General features: G+C 41.6%; 1 long non-coding RNA gene across 1 annotated transcript in view; it reads left to right on the top strand.

Annotated features, from left to right (window-relative positions):
- Positions 1-331: 331 nt before the first annotated feature.
- The window catches only part of LOC141552136 (uncharacterized), an 89,231-nt gene continuing 69,745 nt past the window's right edge, over positions 332-19,817 (top strand). Inside the window, exons 1-2 of the long non-coding RNA XR_012485069.1 lie at positions 332-1,301; positions 4,162-4,248. This is a non-coding gene — a long non-coding RNA (uncharacterized LOC141552136). The remainder of the gene's footprint in view (positions 1,302-4,161; positions 4,249-19,817) is intronic.

Here is a 19,817-nt window from a genome sequence, read left to right as displayed (position 1 = left end):
CAGATATTTGTAGAGAACTTAGGGGAAAGCAGCAGGCAGGCTAATGTCATCCACCCTCAAGCCCCCAGCCAGTCCTACATTGGAGATATTAGACCTATTAGATACAATATAAATCTCCCAGTTTTCTCCCAGCCCACACTAATGTCCCTGAAAGAATGATTTGTTCTAGGGAGCCAAGATCATGATTAGGAATAAAAGCAATTAAGAATCTCTCTTTTTCTTGGGGGGAGAGAGAAGTTGTATTTGTCTTCTTATTCCAGCACAATGGATACAGAGTAGGCAGCTACTAACTGTGGGTTGATTAATAAATAGGCCTTAAACCACAGCCCCTCATAAAAGGAAAAGGACACCTCTCCCTCAGTTAGTAAGGCCTGGGTCGGGTTAGGGTTAGGGGGCCAACCTGCTGGGCTTCCACCGCCCATGACTGAGACCATGAAAGTGAGAGAGAGAGATGAGAGCCAGGAAAGAGTTACTGGCAAAGAAATTAGGCTGTGGCCCTCCATCTAGGTCATGGCAGGTGCTTAGGACAGGCTTGCCGAGGGGTTCCCATTAAGTAAAAGAGAGAAGCATATTTAGATCCAAATTCTTAGTGCTTCAAACTGTAGCCTGGCCCAAAAAGCAGCTGAAAGTTCAGAGCTGAAGGACTCCGATGGCTCAAATGAGGACTGGAGCAGCTTCAAGCGTGCCATGCTAAGGATCCTAAGGGTGTCGGGCTGAGGAAGAGGGAAGGCTGTGTGCCCTGAGGTTCCCAGCCCGCTCAGGCACTCTCCTGACCACGGGTGTTTCCCTCAGAGCTTCTCTTAGGAGAACAGATTCCTACTTTCTGATTACAGCTTGACTGAGAGGTGGTTATTGTTATTAATTATGATATTATTGTTATTAATTATCATATAATCACCACCCCCACCAACAATTGGTACCCTGAGATCCTGGAGTGAAGGCTTTTCTCTAAGTCAGCTGAGGATACCCAGAAATGTGTTTGTGCCATTTGGGGAGATAGCGAGTTTTGATTTTTTTTATCTTAGGGCCCCATGGGCCCTGCCACTGTGCTGAAGCTCAGTCTTCCTCCCGGAAGCCCTTCCTATGCCAGTGCTCCCAGAGTGACTGCAGAAGGGCATGGAGGGCAGTGGGTGACCGCCAGGCAACGACCAAGCGTGCAGGGACTGGGGGCTTAGATGCCTCCCTCCTTACATCAGGCAAGAGAGCTCATCTGTCTCAGATGATGAAAGACGCCACAGAAGTTCCCAGCCAGAGAGAGGACATTTTCCATCGGAACAAGAGACTCCAGACACTTTTCCCAGGTAAATGACTTGCAATCTATCCTGTAATTATGACAAATCGGTGACAGGGCCCAGACTGGCCTAGTGCACTTGTTCCTTTAGCAATCCATGTTTCCTCCCCAAAACAGGGCGCAGAAGTCCATTTATCATCACATTTACATCAGGCCCAATTTACCATCATTATTTAGCATTAACCTTCCTCACCCAGTGCCTTCTGACAGCAGAGAGAGGAGGCGAGCGCTTTCTGTTCCCTCAGCAGCAGCTGGGAAGCAAGCTCCTGCTGCTCAGACGGAGAGGCCCATGGGAGGAGAGCAAGACTCAGAGGCCCATGAATTAGCCCAGCCCTCCTCCCTACTCCTCCTTTCCAAATAAGCAGCCATAATTAAACACCAGGGAGCCCGATTAAGTCCCTGCTCCATCCCAGGCACTGGCCTGGGAATACAGATGTAAGCAGAAAGACAGTCCCTGCCCTCAAAAAGCTTATATTCTAAAAGACGAAGCTGCCACATGGAAGGGAACTGATGTCAATGGGGTATGAAAGAGAACATTAGGAGAGAAGCCTGGAGAAAATGGGAATGAATAGGCCAGGGTTCCTACAGCCTCAAGAAAAAATAATTCTGATAAGGAAGAGAACTTCCAAGAGAGAGCACAGGGAAGAAGGGGACCAATGGGGGAGATTAAGTTAAGTGAGACTCTCATAGCTAATAAATGACTGGGGGAGGACTTGAACTCAGGTTTTCCTGACTCCAAGATCAGGACTTTATCCACTGCCTAGCTAGCTCAGACTTTTTCCAGACCAAATGTCCTCTAAGTGTCCCCCTTTAATCTTGTATTTGTGAATTTATTCTTTTTTCTAAGCCAAGTGTAAAACTCCATATATCCCTATTAAATTTCATCATATTAAATTCATCCTAGTGTTCCAGCGTAGGGAGACTTTTTTGGATTCTGATGCTGTCATTCAGTGACTGAGTTATCCTCCCCAGCTTAGAGTCAGCTATAAATTTGATGAGTTTTCCATCTCTGCCTGAGCTTCCTCTTCGGCTCTCTTCCCCCTTTCCATCTCAGAATCTCCTTAAATCATCCCACACTTGTCCTTCTTTACTCCAGGCACTGAGAAGAGATGGCTCTGCTCCTTGACCCAGCTCCTGAGAGAAGTAATTCATTTCAGACCCCTCTCTATTTCGATCAGTATTGATAATTTGATATCATCATATCAAAGTTCTGTAGATAAGGCCCCAGAGCTGTGAGCTGCAGATTCTAAGTTCATTTGCTTAATTAAAGGCCCACCACTTTTGTTTTACCTCGTGATGATGGCCACACCCAGCCTGGCAGAGATGATAAGTGGAAAATTCCCCAATATATTTTTGTGCCTCTTGTCGCTTGTCCAATTGGAGCAGATAACAATCTCATGACCAAACTGATTGTGGCAGCTTGTACCATATCCTCCTGCCCAAGTTAAAGAGAAGTCTGTCCATCTTATGTGGACATATTCCTTATTTCACCCAACTTGTGATGCTGTTCACATATTATTTTGCTTATTCAATGGAATTATTCTGTGTTTGGAATAGCTCTTCTGGAATGGCCGGACATCCAGTCCTGTAAAAATAGGATCTTGGAAGGAAAAGGCGTCTCAGATCAGGAGCACGATCAGGAGTCCACTTCATCAGAGACCCTTTAATAAAGAGATATTGGCTCAGACTTCTGCCTCAGTCTTTCTTATTGGAGGTGGGATAATTTTAATCTCTACACCATCCTGCTACTGTGCCTTCAATCTGGCACCCTGTTTTTTACTTACTTGAGACCTGCCCCACGTGGGACTCAGGATCTCCCCTCTATCTCTCCTGTTTTCATCCAAGGCACCAAGATTCTCCCATTCTCCAGGTTTGTAAACTCAACTTTTTCCCTCAGCTCCTCAATCTCTTCTTGTTACCTGTCCAATCACTTGTGATATCTTATTATTTCAACCTCAACAAAATTATTTTCCTTAAGCACAAATCTTATCCTAGCACCCCAATCCTCGATAAAGGCCAGTAGCTTCCAACGGCTTATAGGTTAACATATAAATTTCTCTTTTTAGATTCAAAAGCCCTCCACACTCGGCAATCCAGAGAACCAGGCCCTCTCTTAGCTCCTCACACATAACATTCTATTATTCTGTTTTTGTGCCTTTAGGGAAATTCTGAATTGGGACAGAGATGAGAAGAGGTAGCTCAGGCAGAGATGGCAACATGGTCATCAACTTTGCACCTGAACCTATTCTGGGAAGGAAAACTAGCACATTGGGTGATGGAGTCAAAGCTCAAACCATCAGAATATTGTCTGCACTACTGTCTAGTAGATGCCCTTGACTCATCACTGCTTTGTGGAGTCCCTCTGATTGTGTCTTTCCTGGTGTTCCGGCTCAGTCCCTGATAATTCACTTCATTTCAAACTATCTTGTATTTAATCACTTTATAATTACTTCTGCTCCTGCTGTTCATGATCATTCTGGATATATTGTATATGTCTTTATTTTCCCAGGTAGACTGTATGCTTCCTGGGTGAGATTTTTAAAATGTTTTGATAGTATTTAATTTTTTCCTCCACTTACATATCAAGAAGATTCATTCTTACATTCATTTTTACAGTATTTTGAGTTCCATTTTTTTTCTCTCTCTCTTCCTTCCCTCATCTCTTCCAATGATGATAGGCAGTTTTATATAGTTTATATAGGTGCTATCATATAAAAGATATTTTCGTATTAGAAATAGTTGTGAAAGAAGAAAGAGATCAAAAGGGAAAAACACTGGGAAGAAAAGAGTAGATGAAAAAATTATTCTTCAGTCTGCATCCATTCTTTATTTGGTTATGGATAGAATTTTCCTATGTGAATCCTTTGTAGTTGTCTTGGATCATTTTGTTGCTGAGAAGAAGCGAGCCATTTGAATCCGGGAAGACGGAGTAACCCTTGGCTGATTGGGAACAGCAGGTGAGTTCAGAAGCAGTGGGCTGGGGCACTTCTGGCTGGGGAGACTTACAGGCGGTGGATCGCTTAGGTTGGGGTTCCTGATCAGAGCAGAGAGCTGAAGGAAAGCTTGAGGCACACCATGCCCCACAATTAAAAATGGTTACACTAATGCCTCTTATTTTAAAAAATGAACCAGCAAAGAAGAAAGCATCAGACCATTGAAACATACTATGGGTATAGGAAAAACTGGGATTCATCTTTAGAGAAGGCTACTTTGGTAAAGCAAACAAACAAAAACAAAAAACAAAAAAACGAAAACTTCTATCCCAAAGAGCAACATGAAATAGCTCCCTGCCAAGAGAGAATTTATAGAACTTAAAACAGAATTCAAAAACTAAATGGGAGACACTGAGGAAAAAATTTTAAAACCCAAGAAAAACAAGATTATGGGGAAAAGTTAACCCATTAGAAAAGGAGGTACAGAGTTTCAAAGATGAAAATAACTCTTGGAAAATTAGAATCAGGGAAGGGATAGTCAGTGTATCTATGAAATATCAAGAAATAATAAAACATAAAGAATGAGAAAATAGAACAAAATGTGAAGCAGGACTTAAGAAAAACAAGAAATTTTCTCAAGAAGAGAAAATATAAGAATAATTGGACTGCCAGAGAGTTGTGACCAAAAAGAGAATAATAATGACACAATAATGCAAGAAATAATCCTAGAAAATTGTCCTGGAGTTATATAGAATGTAAGGGGAAAGTAGAAATGGGACAAAAATCCACCGATGACCACCTCAAAGAGGTGCTTGGTGGAAAATACATAGGAATATTATCGGAAAATTTCAAAACTCCCAGATTAAAGAGAAAATTTTACAAGAAATAAGAAAAAGCAATTGAAATACCCTGAAGCTACAATTAGAATTATACAAAATTTATCAGCATCTACAATAAAAGACTAAGTCTTGGAATCATATCTATAGAGAAGCCAAAAAATTAGGCCTGTCGCCCAAAATATCATATCCAGCAAAATTATCTATAATTTTTCAATGAGAAAAAAATGGACATTCAATGAACTTGTAGTCCTGAACTTGCAGGACTTTCTATCAACAGAACCTTAACTGAAAATTTAACCTATAAGAGCCAATATCAAAGAGCAATTTTAAGGACCTCAACATGAGCAAATTGTTTAAACATGGACTAATTGTTTGTTTTTTAACATGGGAAATGTATAATAAAGATAAAAATAGTATCATGTTATACAAATGAGGTATAAAAGAACAATAAACACATGGCAGGAGAGAGGGAAGTAGGGCTCGCAGTTCTGAAAAGTTGCGTACATTGGGAATGGGTTCAATAGGCAACACTACATATATACCAGGAAGGTTTAGCACTCTCCAAAATTTGTTAAGAAATAAGGGGAAGAGGGATAAGTGGATGGAGAAGTAAAAGGGGAAGGAAGAAGACAAGGGAAGGATCTGTGGATGAGGGGAGGTTAGTAAGCCAAATTATAAAGTAGAATTTAATAAAGAGTCAGCAGGGATAGAAAAGACATGTTAGCATGTGGGATGTAAATATGAGTCCATCTGTGTAGGTACATATCTACATATGTATACATAAACATATCTTAACTATAGCTTGTTTGAAGGTGGTAGGGAGAAGAAAGTGAGATGTGTGTATATGTGTATATACATATATATCTACAGATGTATACATAAATATATTCTTTCTTCACTATAGTCTGCTTGGGGATAGTGGTAGGGATGAAAAGGGGAAAAAAGAAGAAAGTAAATAAGGTACATAGCAGAGAATAAAAGAATAATTTCAAGGAAGTAAAGAAAAGGACACTAATGAACATAATTTCTTCTACTAATATACATATTTTCTTAAATTGGTATTTGTTGTTATATATTTTCAATCCTCCTTGATGTTCTGCTGGGCACATGATAATGTTTTCTTTTGTTTTATATTGCTATATATTTTGGTTTTCTCTTTGTTTATTCTGTTTCTTCAAATAAAATTAATTTGGAAAAAAGTGAAAAGATATATTTCCATTCTTATTCAGCTTTCTTCAAATTTCTGTCATATCTAGCTTTTCTAATGTTCTATTTACCTCCTTGGTTTCGTTCTTGTCATTGTTGTTTTTATTGTTGTTTAGTTGGATTTGTTGAGTTCTTAGAAGGGACTGTTGTAGTCCCCCACTAGTATAGTTTTGCTATTTATTTCTTCTTACAATTCACTTAACTTCCCTAAGAATTTGAATGCTATACCACTTGGTGCATATATGATTAGTATTGATATTGCTTCTCTGTCTATGGCACTTTATGGCAAAATGAAGTTTCCTTCCTTATCTCATTTAATCGGGTCTAACTTTGCTTTTAATTTTGTCTAGGATCAGGATTGCTAGCCCTGCTTTATTTTGCTTCAGCTGATGCATAACAGATTCTGGTCCAGATCCTTACTTTTACTCTGTGTGTGTCTCTCTGCTTCAAATGTGTTTCTTATAAACAACATATCATAGGATGCTGATTTTTGATCCATTCCAATTCCACTTTCATTCACATTCGGGTATGATTACTACTTGTGCTATCTGCTTTCTATTCTTCCTCCTGTTTCTCCTCTTTCTCTTTTCACCCTTTCCCTCCACACTGGTGTTTGCTTCTGTCTACCACATTCTCTTTTCTGCCAGTACCTATGCCCACCCTTTACTTTCCTCCCCTTTCTACCTTCCTCTTAGATTCAATTGGTTGTTGATATTTTTTTTCTCTTTGAGCCAATACAGATGAGAATAAGGTAAGAGTAATGTTCATCATTTACCTTCTCATTTCTCTCTCCAGTATAATCTTTCTTGCTTCTTTGTGTGAAATAATTTCCATCAGCAAGGTGGGGTGTTTCTGTGTGGAAGTCTGGTACCTGGAGGATGCCTAATTGTCTAGGGCTGTGCTGAGGCATGCGGAGGTATGGCTATTGGGGGATACCTGTTTGCCCAGGGCTGCCCTGGGGCTGGATTTCACAGTATCCCCTAGGCATCCAGGGTATCCTGGTGCTGGTATTTGCCTCTTCCATCACCCTGTGTCAGGATCTCTTGCTAATTTACTCAAGTGGAGCTCGCTGCTAGCTCCCTGGGGAACTTTGTGTCCTGAACTGCACCCTTCTTCCTTCCCTGGGAGGGACCCTCTTGCTGCTCCTCCAAGTTTCTTGGACTGAAAGGTTGTTACACCCTATCTTTTTACTAGTTCAGTTGCTACAAGACCTTTTCTGGGATGCTATTTTATGGTTATCTGGAGGTGAGCATGGAGGCAATCACGATTCACTGCTTATGTCACCATCTTGGCTCCTGGAAGTGAGGAGATTGATTTACTCACTGTATTTGTGTTCTTGACACACGGTAGATGCTTAATAAATGGTTTTTTGGTGGATTGATTTTTCAATATTCTCTTCTCTATTAGTTTGTTTCCTGCCACTTATAATTATGTCCAGGTCTTCTCGTTACAAAACGTTCCAGGGGAGTCCTGCTATGGCCCCAAGTCCTCCAGAGGTATTTCTTCTCCCTTTCCCAGCCAGACTCCAAGGAGCCATTAACACTCATTACCTTCCTTCCACACATTACACTCACACCTCGGTCCCTTGCTGGCTGACTTCTGACCCGAGCCCTTGATTGAAACTGTTCTTGCCAATGTTATCTTAACTGCCAAATGCCTTTTCTCGTTCCCAAATTCACTTGAAGCTTTTGACACTTCTGTCTGCCCTGCCTTCTGAACTCAGGCTGGCACTGGGGGCACCTCTGCCTTGATCCATATTCAGTCACCTTGGTGGCTATGCATTGCTCTGAATAGAAGGCCTGGCAGTTTTATTCAGTTAATTACAGAGGTTTTTGTGGGCCCCACCTTTTTCTCAGTGTTTTACCCCCCAAACCTGAAGGGGAAAGCTGCTTGCAAAGATCAGGAAAGGGCTGGTGGGAAACAAGCTGTTAGCCGGCAGGAAAAGAGGTTACGATATCATTCAAAGAAAACTATTAACTCACATGTTAATATGAAACAAGAGTTCCTGGACTCTCAATTTAATAGAAGTATTTCCTCTTCCCTGTAGAACGGAGGCTGCTCCAGCGGTGGTTTTGGTTGTGATAAGCCATAAACAAATCCGTCCCACACCGTGGTTTGAGCCATCACTCAGCCTTATTTCTGCAGACAAAAATCCATACCGCAGTGCCGTTTGCAATCACGAGGTGAGCTGCAGCCGTCACTTAATGCTTTGGCTAAGAAAATGGCCATTTCAACTAAGCGTGGACACAAGTCATCATGGAGAGTAATGTTCCCTGTATCCCTGTAGGGCTGGCCCTCCTTTCACAGGTCACCCCATGACCTTGTCACAAACTCTCAGGCCCATCCTCTTCCCCCCATTCCCAGTGTTTCACAACTTTATAAAGTACTTTGCAAACATATCAATATTAGTGATAATTATTCCTGCCTTGCGGCTGGTGGACCGGGAGCTGACTCTTATAGACATCTGGTGGCTGGGAAAAGGATGAGGTTGAAACTGCAGAGAGGAATGAAAAGGGTCGGAGACCGGTGTCCCCCCTCTCCGTGGTCTCGGAGTCAGATATAGTGTGCATCTCCTGGCTAGTCTCCTGCATTCTCACTTTTTACTTAAGGCCTCATGAATATAGATGTGCCAGGGCCAGTGCCAGGCAGGGCTGTCTCTCCCCCTTCCCTCGTGGCCCAGTGGAGTCCTGACTAAAGATCCCAACCTCTGGGGGAAGATGATGAGCTTGGACCAGAAAGGGCCTGCCCCCTGCACCATCCTGCTCCTCTGCAGCTTCCTAGCCATGGGCCCTGCCTTGAATTCTTCCTTTTGTCATTTTTTCAGGAGCGCAACTACAAAGTATTATTTCCTGACAGACGCATGTCAATGGAGATATTAAAAAAGAAAAAGAAGTTGCAAGAAATCTGTCAGATGCTTGATGTACATTAAGGCAAGGGTGGGGGGGGTGGAACTGTAGCAGAGACTTAAGAGAAAGACAGAAAATAAACCTTCCTAGTGAGTGACATTTCCAGGAAGCAAAATAAGAATATCTTCTCTGCTCTGCAGCTCAAGGCCGGGTCAGACAGTATCCGCCCCCCATCCCCCTTCCATTAGAACTTTAGCTCAAAGTCTGGCCTCTAGTGCCCAATGCCCCTTTAATTATTTCTGCAGCTCCCATTCCCTGATTTCCTGGCTTTCTTTGCATATCTTCTGATATGCAAACTCTAGGCAGTGCTAGGAATGGGTTTTAGCTCTAAAATGTTAAGAGGAGAGCAATAACTCCCATTGTCCCCAGATTCTAGGGTCCTGGGGCAACATGAGGAAGGATGTACTTGTAAGTCAGCTCATGTATGACCCTCTCATGTTATAGTTGAGGAAACTTCCAAAGAGGGAAACTTCCACAGCCAAGGGAAGATAAGGCAAGGGAAGCTGCACTTATTAGATACTTACTGTCTGCCAGGCAGTATGCACATAGTACACATGTGTACTTGTATGGATCCTTATCCTGTAAGACATGGCCATCTAAAGAACTCCTTTTGATCCCCATGATAGCCCTAAGAAGCAATCTGGGCCCATTTTAGCTCATCCACTTAATAGAAGAAGAAAGCAAAACTCAGGAAAAGGAAATGCCTGGCCTAAGGGATGGGCTTGAACCCAGGGCCAGATGTCGCAGCCCAGCTCTTCCATTTCCCCAGAGCTGCTCTGACTTTGGTGAGCTTGACTGGCACATGAAGGAGAAACCCTAGCACCACATCAGCTTCTAGCCCCACTGGGAAGAGCCTCCACGATGCCCTGCAGCACCAAGGCAGTGACCAATGATGGGAGCTTCTCTCCCAGTTCCCATGCTCAGGCTCCAAGGCTCTGCCATAGAAAAAGCAAAAAAGATGGCGGATGCAATTTGGCTGTGTCTAGGATGATCACCCTCAGCCAGCTCTTGGCTGCCAGATCACACAGCTAATGAGTTGACCTGAACATCTGCTTGGTTTATTTTATTTTTTAATCAGTCCAGATTCTGCTCTTCCAAGTAACTGTCCTGACTTACCAAGGGCTCTGAGGTCTGCTGCTGGTGAAAAAGGCCCAGGAATTCATGTTCTCCAAAACGGGGTCATCAGAGCCACTGCCATCACCCCAGAGGTGTGTCCTCTGCTCCGCTCTCACTGGCTCAGTCGTTGTGCACAGGGCCCACTTTGGAACCGCTTCCAAAGCTGGCTTCGGCCCTTCCCATTCCCAGCCCATTCTCATCACTGCGTGAATAATGTTCTGAAGATCTGGTTCTCATAGCCTTCCTCTCCCTAGAACTCTCAAAAGCTCTCCATAGACTGAGGGAAAAGACAAAATAAACCAGCAACAAACCCACCGACCTTTTTAACAAACCTTGAATAAACGTCTAGTCCTGGCATTCCAGGTCCTCTCAGATTATAGGCCTCCACCTTCTCTGTTTAGTCTGCTCTTTATATGGAATTATCCACCAGGGTTCTTCTGTTCATCTCTAAGTGAGGTGCAAGTGAAATTTTAGAATTGCAGGACAGACGAAAAGGGGTTAGTCAGTCATTTTTTGCAGATGGCTTTGACTCTTCACAAACTCTTTGAGACATTTTCTTAGCAAAGATCCTGGGGTATTGGCATTTCCTCCTTCAGAAGAGTGAAAAGAGAAGGGGATAATTATGGACTTTCGTTGGAAATTTCCCTTGTCTCATCCCAAGTCTGTCCCCACGTGCTCAGAACTTATTGGGAAGAAAAGAAGTTGGAGAGCAGAGCTGGGCTCCGGCCTCTGACCCTTACTGTTAGCTGGGCAGCTCATTTAATCTTTCAGGCTCAGTTTGTTCATCTGGGATTCTCGATCACTTTTGAATCAAATATAAAATCTTTGGTTTAATTTTCCAAGTCCTTCCAAACTTTCCCTCTCTTACTGCCCCAGGATTTTTGTACGTTGGTCGTCCCAAAATGTTTCCAATCCAGCAGCACTGGCCTTGCTATTTCTCACTCCAGACGCACCATTCCCTGACTCTGCCTGTAATTGTCTCCATCACCTCCACTTTGTTGCTTCCCTGGCTTCTTATGGACTTCTTGCCCTTCCCCCCCCCAACAATGAGTGATTTCTTTCTGAGATTACTCCCATATCACACATATACATTGCCAATGTGTGTAGTGTATTTAATTGTATGCTATCTTTCCCATTCCTTTCATTAGACTGTGAGTTCCTTGAGGGATTTTAAAAAATCTAATTCATTCATTTATTTTTTCACCCATTAATATATTTATTATCATTATTCTTCAGTTATTTTAAGACATGTCTGACTTCATGACCCTATTTGATGTTTTCTTGGCAAAGATTCTTTCTTTTTGAGCTCATTTTTACAGATAAGGAAACTGAGGCAGCAGTCAATGACTTGCACAGAAATCATAGAAAGCATTTTTCCATTGAGAGGTGAGATTAAAAACTACATAGTGACAGAAGAGGGGGCAAAGAACTGAGGCAAATTTGAACCTAGGTCTTCTAGTTCCAGATAGATAGAGGGCAATTTCCACTGTGTCAAAGAGGAAAGATCCACTGGAACTCTCAGAAAGTACTCTTCAGATTTTCATACATAAATTGTTCCAGCAGCATTTTCCAACAACCCTCTAAACTCAGTGTGACTGGCATTCTTATGTCCTTATTCTTAGCCCACAAACATTAAGCGCTTGTTATGTAACAGGAATTGTGCTAAGCACTGTGCCTGTAGAGCAAAGCAAACAAAAGAGAAAAAGCTAATGAAAACCAGGGAGAGAAAGACTGAGTGAGTAAACAAATTTTTAAATGAATGAATACAAATAAATTATGTGATGGATAAATGAATAAATGGACAACTAGTTGGCACAGTGGATAGAATTCTGGGCCTGAAGTCAAGAAGACTTATCTTGTTTTCTACCTGTCTATCCACTTCTCAGTCTCCTTGGATAGCTCATCACTCATATCATCACCCCTAAACACCCATCTTCCCAGGCCCTTTTCTCCCTCTCATTCTTTCTTAGTAAAATCACCAGTTCCCTTGGGACGGTAACACTATTTATCTCTCTGAAGATAATTCCCCAGATCTATTCCATTAGTTCCAGCATCTCTCAGGGCTTCTGCCCCATCTCACCAACTACCTACTGAATGTTTAAAACTACATTTGTTAGATACGTCTCAGACTCAACATTGCAGAAACTGAACTCATTAACTTCCCCCCTTAGATCGTTGCTAACACTGTCCTATTTCTGTTGAAAACAATATCGTTCTTCCAGTGTCATGAGTTCCTAATCTCACATCACCCTTGATTCCTCACTTTATCTCATACAATTTATCCAATTCATTGTCAAAAAATCCTGCAATTTACAGCTTTGCAGCATCATTGAATATGATGTTCATCCAGCTACCACTTTAGTTCAGGCCCTCATCGTTTCCCAAGGTTATTTCAATGGCCTCTTAGTTGGTCTCCCTGCCTAACATCTCTTTCCACTCCAGTCTATTATTCTTGTTGAGTGGCCAAAGTGATTCCAACACTCATCCGACTCCCCAATCAACCGAGTCCAGTTGCATATTGTATCTCTAGGATAAAATGAAATGCCTCTGTTGAAATCATAAAATCCTTCTGACCCGAAATCTGGCCCGAAATCCAGTCTGGCCCTCAACTACCTTCCCAACTCCACTGGCCATTGCCCTGCTCCTGTTCTCTGACTTCTCTGTTCTTTATTCACTCTGTTCCATTCATACTTTTGCATGTCTTTCCCTCTTGCCTAAAATTCACTTCCTGCTTACCTCTGACTCAACTTCCTCTCTTCTTCCTCCATTTTCTACATGAATTCTTGCTGAATCAACCCAATTTCTTGTGTCCTGCCTCCCAGACTACCTTATATTTAACTAATGTGTTTAAGTGTTTATATATGAATTAATTTTATATTGTCATGTGTATCTAAATATACTGACATCCGTGCATGTATCTATATGAATACATGGCTATATGTAAAAATATCAATGAGTGGGACTAGATGGTTCCTGCATGGATGTTCCCATGATCCTTCACACTCACTCATCAAAAATGTCCAGAATGAAGTTGAAGTTTGTTTTCATTTTCTTTCTTATGGATGACAAACTCAGCATTTTGGTTAATAGTTATCAATTTTTCAGATGATTTTGTTTAGTAATATTAAAAAAATGTTTTTTTCTGGTGATTTTGGAGATAATTAATTTCTTAATGTTGCCATTATTATATTTCCTCAAGCAAGGAGTTCACTCCTTTGTTGCCCTTGTCCTGGTCTAGTTGCTTTGTTCTTTTGTGTTTTCAGGACCATTGGCACTTGGTGAACTTTGGGCTTGAGTCCAAATGTGGGATTTGAGTCAGAGTTGGAGTGGGGACTCCACTGGTGTCAATCATGAAATGAATTGTCCTCATAATTTCTACAGATTCCAGGTTTTGTCTGTCTGTTGTTCTCTTTCCAATTTTGTCCTTAGATGTCCAGGGAATTACTTTGCTCTACTGAATATCTCATCAAACTCCTTTTCAAAGTGTTTTATTACAGTCTGATAACTCCTTCCTATTCTGTTCCTGCCAAGTCTTCTCCACCCCACTCCCCGTGCTAAACCCATTGTCCTGTACTGGCTTCTGGTTTTTTCAGCTTTCTTACAGTGAAAATGCCTGGTGTTCCCATTTTTGCCCACTGAGTGGTCATTATGGATCAGGAATCTCACACAGGGAGAAGGTACAGAGGCATTCAAGTATTTGGGTGACCTAATAAACAGGTCATGTATATCCAGATGGTCGCTAATAAAGCGGGCGTGGCTGAGGGACACTTGGAAGTGGTTTTCATTTTGGAGACACTGGGTTGAAAAATGCATTGCTCAGGAGCCAGAGTCCTGGGGAGCATCCACTCGGAGCTGCTTTTCAGAACTAGATCCAGACCCAGTTGATGGTCAGGACCTTGCTCCACAGCCTTGAGTTGGAAAGGCGCTCACCAAGGAAAATCTGCCTAAAGTAGGGCAGAGCTGCCAAAGCCCCTGGGAATACAGATCACGGTTCTGTGGGCTACGGATTAATATTATGGTTCAAAATCCAAAGAGTCACCAACACAGCCAGGATGGGGATGAAGCCCGGATGATCCAGACTTGTCCCCAGAGACAGGCTCCAGAAGAGAAGAAAAGGAAGCCCGCCCAGTAGACAGATATTTGAGTTCCAGCATGGGGGAAGTCGCCCAGAGCCAGTTGAGTGTTTAAGCTCCAGGATGCAATGGAGGTCGCCACTGGGGATTCCCCAAAGCAGGAGGACACACATCCTTGTTAGGAGGGCAGAAGCTAGGACCAGGACTCCTTCCATGATGTAGGAAGTGCAGAGCTTGGGTGCCACGCTCATATCACAGAAAACATGAGGCTCCTTTTCATCTCTTTCACCCCTGAGAGAGGAGCGAGGATGCGGAGGGAGGAGGGGTTAGTGGGGGCTTTCCACAGTCAGAAGGGCAGAGAAGGATGATGGAAGCAATCCAGGAATCTCTCACAGTGTCTGGGGACGTCAAGTACGACCCTCCCCAGGGCCAGTGACTCACCAGGTACCCGGGGCCAGAGACTTGCCCGGCACCCAGAGCGTTTCATTGCCATCGCCTCTGCCTCCCACATGCTTCAGCAGACGGCCTTCGCCTTCAGGGGAGCCACCTGTCCATCACGGCCCCCTACCTATGGCCTGGTGAGCCCTCATGAAGGACCTAGGCTACAGCAGCGGGCAGGGCCTGCTATCATCCTGCACTGGGCCTGAATCAGATTTTTTCTCCCAGAAACCTGCTTTTTTTGCTGATCCACATCAGCAATCACGCTTGGACAGGGCAGGGCTGTCTTTCCAAAGCAAGAACAGCCTTGTTTCCTAATTACTGGGAGGCTGGAGGCAAGATATCCAAGACATCTGCTGTGTGGGGATCCTTATCAGCTCTAATTGATTTTTCTCTGGGGAACTGCAGAAACCCTGAAGGTTCTGGTGCCTCTCAAGGAATCCACTAATAAAGAAAGATCCCATGGATGTTCGGCATCATCATAATGTTTGCTTATTTATAGCAGGGCCAGCTCGCCAAGCCTGGGGTCAGAGACTCACCTGCTTGTCAGACAGGGAGATATATGGCCCTGGCAGGAGCCAGCCTTGCCCCAGGGCAAGGGAATCACTGCTGCTTGTGCTGGACAAGGGGCTTAGTCCAGAGAAAAACCCCTTTGCTGTATGGGATCAGCACAAGGCTCATTCATGACCAGAGTCACGTGGGCTGCTGCACTGGGAGCAGAAGCTGGAGAGAGGCTGGAGCAATGACTGGTCACCAGCCCGGAACAGCTCTGGGGCTCTGCTAGCCCACTTGTAAACTTTTCTCAGCTCCTCAGGACCATTTGCAAAGTCCTACAATTCCATGAGTTTGCCTTCAATGTCCAGTGAGTGACCCAGGCCTGGATTCTGGCAGGCGTTTTGTAAGCTCACTACCTTCTATCTTCTAGTTTAAAATCTTTTTAAAAACCCAAATTGGGAGATCAATCACTTGAGAGAATACCAGGTCAAGCCCTTTAAGGACCTTACCCCTTTTCCTAACTATCTAACCCCTTCTCCCTTCACCCCACCATATCCAATTAACTACCACGTCCTGGGGACTCCCACCAGCATCTTTCCTCTCTATCCCTTCTCTCTACTTACAGAGTCCCAGTTTTAGGTCAGACTTTATAATCTCTTCCCCGAATGGCTGCCATGGCCTCCTCACTGACCGCCCTACCTCCAATCTCTTCCCACTCAAATCCATGCACCCTAAGGCCTACTCATGTCCCTCTCCTGCTCAGAAAAGCTTCATTGACTTCTATTTACCTGAAAGAGAAAACACAAACTTCTGGGCTTGGCTTTTTTCCCTTTTTCTTTTTAAATTTAATATTTTATTTTTCCTAGTTACATGTAAGCCAATCTTTAAAATTTCTCTTTAAAACTCCAAGTCCCAGATTTTCTCCCCTCTTCGTCTCTCCATCACTATTAAGAAGGCTCATAGACAGTTATGCAAAACATTTTTATAAAAGTCATCTTGTGAAAGAAACAGAGATTTCCTCCCCCCAAGAAAAAAACACTCAAGAAAAATAAAGTTACAAAAGTATGCTTCAATCTGTCTTCAAGCACAGCGAGTTCTTCCTCTGGGTTTGGATAACATTTTTCATCCTAAGTCCTTCAGAGTAATCGGAGATTATTGTATTGCTGAGAATAACAAAGTCATTCACAGCTGAGCATCTCACAACATTGTACTTTGTACCCATGACGATTTCCCTTTGGGTGAGCTCATGGAGAACTTTTGAGGCTTCTCTGAGAGTATCCTGCTCATCATTTCTTAGAGCACAAGAGTATCCTATCATATTCACAGGCCAAATTTATTCAGCCATTCCCCAATGGATAAGCATAGCCTCAGTTTGCAATTTTTTACCCTGAGAGAAGAGCCACTCGAAATATTTTTGTACATGTAGCTCATTTCTCTTTCTAAAAAAAAAATCTCTTTTGAGACACACGCCTAGAAGTAGGATTGTTGAGTCAAACTCTATGATGATTTTATAGCCTTTTGGGCCTAATTCCAAATTGCTCTAGAGAATGGTTGAATCAGTTCACAATTCCACCAACAATGCATTAATGTCTCATTTCTCCCCCCATCCCTGCCATTTCCTTCAATATTTGGCCCTTTTCTGGGCCATTAGCCAATCTAATAGGTATGAGCTAGTGCCTCCGAATTGCCGAGTATTTTTTCCACATGGCAATAATTAGCTTGATTAGTTCATCTGAAAACTGTTTATATTTTTTGCTCATTTATCAATTAGGGAAAGGCTAATTTTTAAAATAAACTCAACTTGGTTTACTATAGGTTTCAGAGATGAGGCCTTCATCAGAGAAACTTGCTTTAATATTCTTTTTACAAATAGTTTTGCTAACTGTATTTCCTCCTATTTATTCTATTTTCTCTCTAAGTGTTTTGCTTCTGACCACCCCCTTCCCCAATAGGCTCTTTTTCTAGCACCCTCCTCCCCTCTATTCTTCTTCTTGTATTCCCTTCCCCTCCTACTTTTCTGAAGGGTAAAATACATTTTCTATACCCAATTGCATGTGCATATTATTTCCTCTTTGGGCCAATACTGTTGAGAGTAAGGTTCACTTACTTCCCTTCTTCTCCTCTTCTTCCCCTACGTTGTAAAAGCATTTTCTTGCTTCTTTTATGGCAGATAGTTTATGCATTCTACCTCTCCCTTTCCCTTTCTCCCAGTACATTCATCTTTCACTCCTTAATTTCATTTTTAAAAGATATTTCTTTTCATATTCAACTCATACCTATGCCCTCTGTCTATTTATACTCCTTCTAACTGTGCTAATAATGAGAAAATTCTTATGAGTTAAGTTACATCCTCCCATGAAGGAATAAAGCCAGATTGAGTCCCTTAAAATTTCCCTTTCCTGATTACTCCCTTATGCTTCTGCTTAGTCCTGTACTTGAAAGTCAAATTTTCTACTCAACTTTCTTTTCATCATGAATACTTAAAAGTCCTCTGTTTCATTGAATGTTTTTACCTTTTCCTCTGAAAGATTATACTTATTTTCACTTGGTATGTGATTCTTGGGTATAATCCTAGCTCCTTTGCTCTCAAACATGTCCTATTCCAAGTCTTTGGATCCTTTAATGTAGATGCTGCTAAATCTTGTGTTATCTCAAATCAATTGATTCTTTCTGGATGCTTTCAATATTTTCTCCTAGACCTGGGAGTTTCAGAATTTGGCTATAATATTCTTGGGAACTTTGATCTTGGAATCTCTATAAGGAAGTAATTGGTGAATTCTTTTAATTTCTATTTTCCCCCCTCTGATTCTAGAATATATCAGAACAGATTTCTTTGATATTTTCTTGGTTCTTTTCTAATCAATAATTTAAAAATAATCTGTACTAGATCTCTTTTCCAAGTCACTTGTTTTTTCAATGACATATTTCATATTGTTTTCTTTTTTCATTTTTTTTTGTTTTATTTGTTTCTTGATTTCTCATAAAGTGGATTAACACTCCCAGGGATATTATAGTCAAAGGAGCTAAGATTACACCCAAGAATCACCTCATGAGAGCATGATACTTGCAACTCATAAAAACTTTGTCATTATTAGGGCAGTTAGAGGGAATATAAATAGACAAAGGGCATGGGTGTGATTTGAATATGAAGAGATAATATCTAAAAATTGAAATAAATAGTAATTGTGGAAACTTTGAAGCAAGTTTCTCTGATGAAGGCCTCATTTCTGAGTATTTTTCCCCATTGGGGGAGGAAATCTATGTTTTCTTTCACAACATGACTTTTATGGAAATGTTTTCCTTCTTAATGGTAGTAGGGAGAGGGAGGAAGAGAGAGAATCTAGGATTCAAAGTTTTAAAAACAAATTTTAAAAATTCATTTTCATATAACTGAGGAAAATAAGATACTAAATGGAAAAAAAGAAAAGAAAAAATATGAAATGGGTATCACAGATTCCATCAGATTGTTAAAAATGCTCATGATATAAATAACCTTAAAAACCTCTGATTTATATCAACAATCCTAGTACCCCTACCATATCTGAGGGAATTTCTGGCTCTCTCCAATAAAAATTGATCTCCAGGTATTCAAAACCTAATCTAACTTGCAGTGCCATTCTTTAGACCTGTTGGTAAAGCCCTCATGGGTTCCTATGTGGTGGCAGGGAAATCCAAAAATGTTTCTTTTGTTCTACTTCTTTTATTAACCTCAATTCCCTCCGAGTATTAGCATTCTTTTTACTGCTTTGACAAGACTATATATACAACACTTTCTATTTATCATCAATTGACTTACCATTCTTTCATCTTCTATACATTATTAACATTCTAATTCAGGTGATGAGTTCCTTATGGATATACATTGCTCTCTTCAGACAAATCCATTTTTCCTCCTCTTTAGAATTGTTTCCCTTTATATCTGTGTAATTTTATTTTTGAACATATCCTATCCTTCCCAAGATGACTTCTAGAGCATTTTAGTTCATGAGATTCCACTTATTTTCTTCCCAAACACACTGAAATCTGCTTTTTTAATCATCAAAATGCATGTTTGCCTTTCCTTCTATATCATACACTCATTGGCGATAGAGTGCCCATCTTTATCCCTTTCTCCACACTGCCTCAGGATCCTTTCATTTCTATCCCAGCAAGCAGGTCTCAGGTAGTGGGGAATCAAATCTTAGATGAGTTTGAATGACTGAATTCTATCTCTCCTCTTCTTTCCACCTCAGCATATATAGGCATCATGCCTTCAGTAAGTTTTGTATCCCAATTAAGTCTTTTTGAAGACACATCTACACTTCTTTCCATCTATTTTCCCTTAATAACAGGAAAACTTGTTTGAGCCTCTGAAATGCTGCCAAATCCATATATCTAACCTCATTTCCATTGAGCACCAATCTATATCACTGACTATTTATTAGACATCTCTAATTGGATATCCAGTAGACATCTCAAGCTCAATATACTCAAAACAAGATTTTTTACCTCTTCTGAAAAATCTTTTTTAAATAAAAAAA

The sequence above is a fragment of the Sminthopsis crassicaudata genome, chromosome 1 (genome assembly GCF_048593235.1).
Source record: "Sminthopsis crassicaudata isolate SCR6 chromosome 1, ASM4859323v1, whole genome shotgun sequence".
In the NCBI taxonomy this organism is placed as follows: domain Eukaryota; kingdom Metazoa; phylum Chordata; class Mammalia; order Dasyuromorphia; family Dasyuridae; genus Sminthopsis; species Sminthopsis crassicaudata.
Note: the sequence above shows the minus strand (reverse complement) of the source record. Positions and strands in the feature narration are given on the sequence as shown.